Genomic DNA, 10,493 nt, shown 5'->3' on the forward strand with positions numbered 1-10,493 from the left:
TTACATTATTTTCTTATTGATCCTCAGAGAGATGAAGATACATTAGTTTAGTCTGTACATTGCATGTGTTTTCATTCATGTATTTTCTCAGAAGGAACCATGGATTTATTCGGCTGTTGTCTTTACTGCGATGAAAGCTGACAGTGGAGCAAAAAAAGCAGCAGAGAAGAAGAGGATCTACACTGCTATCAAAGCTTTAGGTCTGGATTAGTGTGTTAGAGCATGTTTAAGTACACTTAGTGTAGAATTGTTTGTTTACAGGTAACTGACTTCTTATGTTGTAGAACGTTGCATAATAGCATATCAGTTATACTTTATTCACAAGTTTTACCATTACGTTCAAATTAGGGATGGGACTCGATCAGAACAATTAATCTAATTAATTAGAGGCTTTGTAATTAAATAATCTCGATTAATCACATTTTAATAGCATAATAATATTTGCCCCCAAAAGCAAAATTTTTTGATTTAAATTAGTTTTAGTGAATCAAATAATAGACACAGACATGACTATTGTAAACTCAAGCTCTCTTAATGTCTGGAAAAACGGGTTTGGGCTGCCGACACCTCTTGTTGGTACTCGGACCGAGACTGCTAGCGCTATCAGCTCTGTCAGTTTCTGTGCTCGCTGCAACATGCTTTGCATTTATGTATGGTACCGTAGGGTTGAAGTGCTTCGGTGGTATGCAAACTCTGTTTTGCACAGTTTGCACAAAAACGTTCCGCGTTGTTTGGAATACAAACTGTGATTAAATCAATGGATTAAATGCGTTAATTTGCTTTAACGCAATAAGTTTTTGTAATTAATTAATCGCAATTAACGCATTAAATCCCCACCTCTACTTCAAATATATTTAGACTGAACGCATTTTTTATGTGAATGTGCACACATGCATGCATCGCCAGATCAGCACTGAGCTGCCATATTTGTTATAAGTTTTGCTGTATCTCTCTCCCTCTCTTCCTGGCATCTTTCTTCTGTTGGTAATAAAACCACAGTACAGTTAAAAAATGGCAAATAATCAGGGTTTTCAAGCAGACAGAAAACACATGTTGTGTTTTTTAATTCTGCAACCTAAAGAAAGACACATGGACATCATTTAAATCAGGTCCTGATGGTCAAGTGGTTACAGTGAATACCACATGGACACTTGGGTCTTCAGCAGCTCAGTTCACACCATCATTCTGCAGTGGCCTTTCTTTATAGTCTCCAAACTCACAATCAAATTTATGATAATCATGTTAATATGACATTTCATTTGTGTTCTAGTTGTATTAATCTTTTCCTTTAAAAAGGTAAAAAGCTGGGCTATATGATATTTGAAGGAGTAAATCTGAGGAAAATGTACTGCAGTCAAAGTTAAAGATCAAAGAAAGGATGCAGCGACGTAATCCGCTTCGTCACAAGATGACACAGAAGCAGTGAAAACGAAAGAAGTGAACACATATTTTTGGAATCAATGCTCAGAACAAAAGCAATTGGAAATGGTGCAGTTTGAAACAGGTTTATTGTGTCATCTTGCATGGACCTTGTTTGCAGACTAATACCACATGGCTGCAAAGTTATGATGATATGTTCTTATGTGTATAGGACAACATATACATGTTTTCTAATTCTAATCAATAAATAAATCTGTCTGTTCCCAAACTACTGCTGCTCATGTGATCTGTTCATGTGCAAAACCAGTGTTGATCATTGTGCAGCTCTCTAAACACAGTCCATCCATCATTTAAATAATACCAATCAGGAGTTTGTGACCTCGACAAATGCAGAAGGATGTAAGAGTGTTTTTTCTTTGCAACTGCAATTTTTACATTCTTATTATTATTTTATAAATCTGAAAGGACTGCTGCACGTCCTCCTCTACCTATAGAGAGGGGGGCCTTCTGGCTGAGGTATTATCTGACCGCAGAGTATATGCACACTGATTGTGACTCTCTTGTCGTCTTCTTTTTCTTCTCCTCCTCCTTCATTTTTGCTCGCCTTGTTGAGAAATCCACTGCTGCATAGTGCATATGCTGAAATGAGAAGCATTTTAGAACTCAGGGCTGTAACACCGAGACATTATTAGACAAATAAAAGGATTTATTTACAGAATGTATCAGTCATCAGCGTTAAAACTTCTCCTTTTATTTATGGAATAACAAACACTACAGTGTTAGATTATCATATTCTTTTTGTAAAGTGTGGCCTGTACAGAGGACACGCTGCGACATATTCACCATATGTATATTTACCAAATCATCTGACTGATCCACAGTTGACATGTCATGCCCAGGATGATGAGAGGTCCTCTTTTCATCTTAACAAACAAAGAATCACAATCAGTGTCTGCTCACTGTGTTATGACTTCTGCAGCCCGACTGCCTTGCTGTGGCAGTGCAAGTGTCTTTGGGTCAGGCATTGGATTCATTCATTTTATCAGCCACACCTGTAAAAGTGTGGATGAAAGGCTCGGCTGAAAGAGTCACTATTCTCTTGGAAGAGGCTCTCCATGTGTCATCTTCATCAGGTTTGACAGGGTGAAAAACATACCTGTTTTCCACAACACAAATAAAAAATCACATTTTCACTCATGGGGTTTGCCCAAATTATCTACAGTCCTATAATGATTTACTAATTAACATTAACGGACATTAAAAGACATTTGAGCAATTCAGGTGACATGCTTTGTCCAAGATCCTAGATAATATTGAGATGGTACACCTGACATTTTCCTGCTGCAACATTCATCACACAGCACAGCTACTTAACTATTTTATTTTATTTTATCTTCAACAAAGAACTGATAGTGAGTTTTTCACCTATTAAAATATACAACACTTATACATCTCTGATTAAAGTAGTTCATATAGTATTAATTCTTAATATATTTTGATAAAATGAAAATATTTGGTATTTGTAATAAACATCGATCAGGCATAACAGACCAGACCAGGCCCCCCCACCCCATAGCAATGACACTCCTTGATGGCAGCAGCCATCCTCAGCAGGATGCAGCCTGACACAGACACACACACAAAAACACTTTAGGAACAACTGAAAAAAACATGAAGAACAGCACAAGGTGTTGACCTGGCCTCTAAATTCACTAGATCGCACACTGATCACGTATCTGTGGGATGATCTACACAGGCCCCTCCCCTCATGTTGCCCCCACCAACAACATCCTGTTGCCAGACACCACAGGACACCCACAGAAGGCCCATGTCCATTCTCTGATGAGTCACAACTGTTTTGGAGGCACAAGGGAGACCTACACAATATTAGGAAGGTGGTCATAATAATATGCTAACACCAGGGCAAATCCTGCTATAACACAATGTTTATTGTGATATATACATTTGGGATTGAAAATCATGTAATGAATTTAACAATTAGATATTTTTTATCTATAAATAGTGAACCTACCTTTGCAACGTCCACAAACATTACTCTTTTTTATGTAGATAATAAGAACGACAATCACAGTCACACAGCTGGCCAACAACACTCCAAGCACAAGGACAACTGGGTCTAATCCTGCTCCCAAAGTAGAAACGTGAAGACAATCTAGGAAAAAAAATAACGGGGTTAAAGTCCAAAATGTCTCCATGGAAAAGTTATTAAATCCACTGTAACCAACAATCCTTGCTTCATACTTGTTCTTATTGACTCTATGAGCACATACCTGTCTCCACTTTAGTTCCTTCACCAAACAGGATCTCTCCACATGTGACCACAGCACAGTAGTAAATCCCAGCGTCAGAGGAGTTCTGTATATTTTTGGACAGACTGTAGACACAGCTTCTCTCCACACCTTCATCACTGCTGTTACTGTGAGTGTAAATGATGCTGGGAAGAGATCCTTGGGATCCAGCTCTGAACCAGTACACATTGTGTTCACCTGGACACTGAACTCGGTTCACTCTGTTCTTGGAGAGAAGTGAACACTGGAGAGTCACTGAGCCTCCCTGCTGAACTGACTTCAGACGTTGTTCCACGTAGACGGATTTATGTGGATGACAATCTGTGTGATTCAGTTAAAAGAAGGTATTTATAAATGATAATAACCCAAACTATTTATTATTGGTTTAATAAGGGATCTGTGAGACTGGCACAAACATATCTGGTGAAAAAAATATGGCTTACCTTTTACAGTCAAGAATGTCGAATTCACACCTCTGGATGAATACCTTTCTCCATTTATACAAAAATATGTTGCTTCATCATCTTTGCTGACATTTCTGATGATGAGAAAATACTGAGATGCCTCTTCTGTTATTGTGAACCGTGACTCTTTAAATTGTCCATTAAGAGTTGGTTTGCCAAGAATTACAACACCAACAGTTTGGACCACATGTCCAAGAGACTGTTTATACCATGCAATGAATTTAGCATCATTCCCAGAAACTTTACAGTGGAAAGTGACATTGTCACCAAGTTTAACCACAGTTAAAGACATCAGCTGAGAAACATCTGAAGTTTGAATCAGACCTACAGAAAAAGAGACAAATAACAACAGAGTTGAATCATGAGAGGATAAAATCAATGGAACTACCATTACATAAAATATTACTATTAATATGTGTCTGTAAGAAAGAATTGTACTCACTCGATGTACTAAGAAGAATCAAAGCTGCCAGTCTTCCGATCATTGTGGTGTAGCACTCTTGTCTCAACCTACTGACTGTCTTGCTCTACTGGAAGCTTCAGTCTCAAGGTGATGAAAGTAGAAATCAGTGATTGGTTGAAATGAAGAAAATGACCTCCCCCTACATTTAACAAACACGTGGTGTGTTTTCATTTGATAAGAGATGCCCATGGTCATAAATGTTGCTTTTTGGTGGTGCTTTCATTGTGATCTCTATAAAATTTTTGTTTCTGTGATAACCAGTTGTGTTTTATGCTTAGCTTGGCACAAACTGTGGAAGTCTTTTAGCGCCGAAATCTGTTGCATTGACACAACGTGTATGAATCCTCAGCCGATGTTTGTCATAGTTTGGTGTCTCTACCAGCACAGCTCAAATTGACATAAGCTTTATTTGCCATATCAATAGCAGCGACCTATTAAAAGGTTATGTTTGGAAAATTGTATAATCATATTGATATTCATCATATTGATATTCAGTGGGATGGGGGAGGTTCACTTCTCAAAGCAGTGAAGCTGAGAGCATTTGGCAGGTGTCAGAACATTGTTACAAACCAACATCTGCTGAACCAGAGTCACATATTTTTATTACTCTGAGCAAAACCTTGACTTTGATTTATTGACTGGATTTGTGAACTGTATTTATTTATTTATTGACACAGCTTTAAAATCACCAGTGTATCGGAGTGTTTATGCGACCCTTCGTTTAAAATTCAATGAATATCCTAAATATGATCAGATAAGTTATATTTAGGAGATGGTAGGAGAATTTAAACATCCAGGCAAATAGAGGAACAAAAGAGGACTTTTGCAACAGTGTGAGTGTTGCGTAGGTGTTTACATGTGGCTTTGAGAGTGAGAGGAAATGTGGCTAAAAGCCACAGAGGACATCAACATGTAAGGCAAACTCAAAGCTAAGACTACGAGAGACAGATAAAGAGAGCATTTTTATCAACCAGTACATTTTTTTTCTAAATGTTTTGTTGAAACACTTATCAAAGAGTTATTGGAAGTCCTTTTTCCTCACACTTATGTGACAGATGCAAGATATCTTCTGGATGTTAACACAAAGGAAACAAGCTTCTCTTTCTCTAATGCAATAAACACGGTATGACGAACTGTTTGACATCTGGGGTATTTTGATTTCATACTGTGAGCTGGATATGCTTAACTTGTAAGTCTGTTCAGCTCAACTATTTAAATGCAGTTCTGTGATCAATACAAGTTGCACTTGAGTTTTCAGTTCTTGAATGTCTGCTGTGGTTCTAGTCTAATTTTATGAGATGAATAACACCCTCTTTTTTTCTTGTGTAGCAGCACTCAGGCCTTGTGCATGTGCAACAAAGGCACAGTCACCAGCTACTGTGAAAAAAGAAAAAGAAAAAAGCTGTGGTGAGCTGTTTCTCCGCCCTTTGACCGACCACTGAAGCTGTTTACTCAGAACAGGCCTGCTGATGAGTGTTTAACTGGTATGATGAGAAATAACTACACGAGGCTTCAGCATTTATCGTTTTAGTTTTAAGTGCTTGTTATTTTCATTCTTGTGTTTTTTAAATACAATCATCTACTTTATGCAACTGTGCGTCTGTTACCTGATAATATAATGTAGAAACATTAATCTGGACATGCTGTCAGTCCAACAGTGTGCCAAGAGATGTACAGGAACAATACGGCTTTCCAAAAAATTCTCACCTCATCGTCCTGCTCTTGCCAAAAAGAATAGGGTGGGAAAAGTGAATTATCAGCAACTCCCTTCATCTGTCAGCAGCTACCAATGAAAACATGTAAAGAAATGATCAGGATACCATGATAGAGCAGGTGTGTGTGTGTATATTTATCCCTCCTGTACCCTCTAATGTCTTGTTGTTCCAATATCAACATTAATAATAACAATAATATGTACAGCGTGGTTATACTTGCATTTTTAAAACATATAAAGCAGTGTTGTAAGACCAGCTTCCTGAGATTAAAGCAGAGACTGAGACAGGAAGTACAGCCCCTTTGTATTCACGCCCCTGTTTGAAAGGCCAACCACAGCCACCCTTAAGTTTCCATGAACCAGTTGAGTTTATCTCATGCTTCTTTCTTTGTTACAAGTTCAACAGCGCTATACACACAAAGAAAAGGCAGAAAGTACAGTTAGAGGCACTTTATGCATCACCAGCACCAGCGATAGCATCTTTAGGATTATTTTGTCACAGACGAGGTTGTAACACACATCCCCAGCTGAAATCTAACCAGGGGTATTGCAGTCATGTGCAACTGAGGTGCTTTATATTACGACACCTTCGTTGTCAGGCCTTGTGGTCAACAATATGTCAGTGCTGATAGGTTTTAGGATTAGTGCAAGACTTTCTGGTATCTACATGAGTTACTGACACTGTCATAGAGAGAGTGGGGCACCCAGGGTTTATATTTTTATGACAAACGTAAAATGTTAAAACATTTAAAAACATTTTCTCTTGCTGCCTCATTCTAGGGTTCAGGCCTCAGCTACTTTAGGTTCGTGTGAGTTCCAGCTCTCACATCAGTACATGTGTGAAACCTTTGATCACCTCTAGATGAATGTGTTTCTGTCATACTGTGACAGTAGCGCTCCACCTCTCCCTGTCAGCGTGAGATTAAGAAAGTGTAGAGGATGGAGGGCGTGACCACAGCCACCTCACCGACTCTGTGTGCTCTTCCTGCCGAAGTGGGCGGGGCCATCACTAATGATGTGGGACTTCTGGTTCACACAATATTTAAGATTTTGTCTTTGTTCATCACTGTAGCAAACAGCTAGATACATCTTGTTGAATTTCTACATAACCACAGACATTGATGTTGGTTTATCTAAATGTATTTTGCAAGATGCATTTAAATCATAGGGCTGAAGGTATCTGAGCCCCTTTAAAATGAACAGTAATTAAAGTTTAGCCTATTCATTGTATTATATCTCAATGGAATCATTTGAAACCAATTTTAAATGGTGAAATTGATATTTAAGGGGAGCAAATGAAACAAGTTTTGATCAAATCCAGTCTCTTACAGAAAAAGCCGGAAGTTGGAAAGCATTTCATAACGGCTGTCTTGTTTAAACAGGTTTGTTTAGATTCAGAATAGTTTTGCATGTGTTATGCTGTATACTGGGTATAAACTTCTTATCCCAACTATCAGAATGTCACATCTGCAGAATAAATCCAACTATTTCAAATATATCCTTAGATAGACACAGAACAAGGAGCAATAACTGAACCTGGTCAACCTGGGCAGAACATTCACATTTATAGCACATTTATAACAGGAATCCGTATTTCGAGCTGAAAACATCAGACAGGTGTATACTCATCAATAAAATGTAAAGGTGATGTTTCGCTTATTTTTGCTGTAGTACCTCCATTGTATTTCTTACAAGTAAGTCTTAAAACTTCATGAAACAAAATCTCTTTTTTGTTTCATGTTCTCAGGTTTGATAGTTGATATATCTGCCACTCTGGTAACACAGTGACATGCAGGGAGGATAATAGACCAATCGGATTGTTCTAAAACTGGTCCCACCCACTTGATGTGATTACTTTAAGATGAACCATCTTACAACACTCTTTGCAGTCACATGCGGATCCATAAGACAATGCTGGTTATAGTTCATTTACTGCTGATGCTCAGAGTGGGATGTAAGTATAAGCTGTAGAAAGCTCCGATTGCTCATTTATGGTGTTAAATACGTACTGTTATATAGTTTACAACAAATACAAATCAGTCTCTCTTGTGTATATGTGGTTGTACATGTACGAATCTTCCTCTGTTGTAAATGTTTTGTTTTTCTGTTTTTTCAGGGTGCTCAGATGATCATAAGTTTGTAACAAAGACTGTTGGTGTTGGACAAAATGTGACTCTTACATGTGCTCGTCAGGAATCTCTGAACCAAGAATCCTTGTTTTGGATCAGGATTATTTCTGGGAACTGGCCGGAATTCTTGGGAGGAACGTTGACATATGATATCACTGATGTTGATAAGACTCCTCAGATTACAACAAATACTCACATTACAGCAAAACAAGAACCAGGAACGTTTGTTCTCCATATTAGTCAGACTAAGCTAAGTGATACTGGATTTTTCTACTGTTTGAAAATCACAAAGCTCAAAATGGCATTCATGGAGGGAATATTTCTGATAGTTAAAGGTAAATAATTATGAATATGTGTTCTTGTGTTTCTAATTCACATTATAAGTGATGTTATTATCAATGAGATGGATAGCAGATGTTCATTACTCTTTATATGTCCTAGGACCAGAACCAGCTGTCACTGCCTTCACTGAAGTGTCTCCATCTGATCCAGTTCATCCAGGAGACTCAGTGACTCTGCAGTGTTCAGTCCTCTCTGACTCTGACAACAAAACATGTCGAGAAAATCACAGTGTGTACTGGTTCAGAGCCAAATCAGATGAATCTCATCCCAGTTTAATTTATTCTCATCAAAACAGTGGTGATGAATGTGAGAGGAGTCCTGAGACTCACTCACAGAAATGTGTCTACAGCTTCTCTAAGGACATCAGCTCCTCTGATGCTGGGACTTACTACTGTGCTGTGGCCACGTGTGGACAGATCATTTTTGGAAATGGAAAAAAAATGGCCAATGAAGGTAACTGAAACTGTTTATCAATATTTTTAATTGAATGATACCCGTTCATATTGTAAAAAAACACAAGTTCCTTATGTAAAGTCATTATTGGGTGCTTTTATTTTTTCAGCACTCAACATGTGGAATGTACAGAAGGCCAAGACAGTTGTCTTTCTGTTATGTGCTGCTTTGGCTACAAGTCTGATTGTTATAGCCTTCCTCATTTATACCATCAAGAAGAAAAGTTGTGACGGTAATCAATCTGATCAATCTATTTCAACAGCTGCTAGTTTCCACCACAGATTTGTGTAAATTATCTTTCATCTTTATTTTTGTTGTTTTGCAAACAGATGATCCAACTCAAGGTCAGCAGGTAAGGTGCAAAAATGCGAAAAGATAGGAAATGTCAGCAAAAATCAGTATTTTTTTTTAATATTTTTCCCTCCTTCTCCTGCCTTCTCATAACATTGTTACGTTATTTTCTTGTCTATCCTCAGAGAGATGAAGATACATTAGTTTATTCTGCACCAAACATCAAAACGAGGAAAGCTGGCAAAACAGAGAGAAAGAACGCACAAAGAACAGAGGAAGAGATCATCTACTCTGATGTCAGAGCTTAAAAAATCATAAAATCTTTTTATTTTTTTGGCACAATGTAAGAAATATAAAACTTAATCAGTAACTAGGATTGATTTTTACTATTTGAATCACTAATGTAACAGTTGAACATATAGCAGAGTTGTTGAATGACAAGGAAGTTTGTCATTATGATGAAGAAATACCTGGATATTTTTTCAAAGTATTAATATGAATAATAATTAATTATTAATTCATTTTTGCTACTTTTAAGTTTTGTCACAGATTAAGACAGTTGAAGAAAAGGTTTCCCATCTCTCTTCTGTCTGATTTTAATAATGTATCAGTGCAGTGTAACCCTACTCCAGACAACTGTTTTACATGTGTTGCTTCTTGAAAGAATATACAGACTAAAAACAATGTACCACATCTCTAATAGCACATTAACATGTTGAATCATCGTGCTCCGTTATTTTCAATTTCATACTGGTACAAGTTTTGTTTTATGGTTAAGCATTTGTTTCCATGAATTCCTGTTCATTTTGACAGTAAATAGTTCAAACAATACTGAAATTCTTCTTCAATGTTCATAGTAGAAACACCCACAATACTTTGAAAGGCTCATACATTTTAAACTTGCAATTTAAGATTTTTACACCCATTTGAGTAACTGTGATTCAAATA

This window comes from Chelon labrosus (genome assembly GCF_963514085.1).
Source record: "Chelon labrosus genome assembly, chromosome: 8".
Taxonomy (NCBI): Eukaryota; Metazoa; Chordata; class Actinopteri; order Mugiliformes; family Mugilidae; genus Chelon; species Chelon labrosus.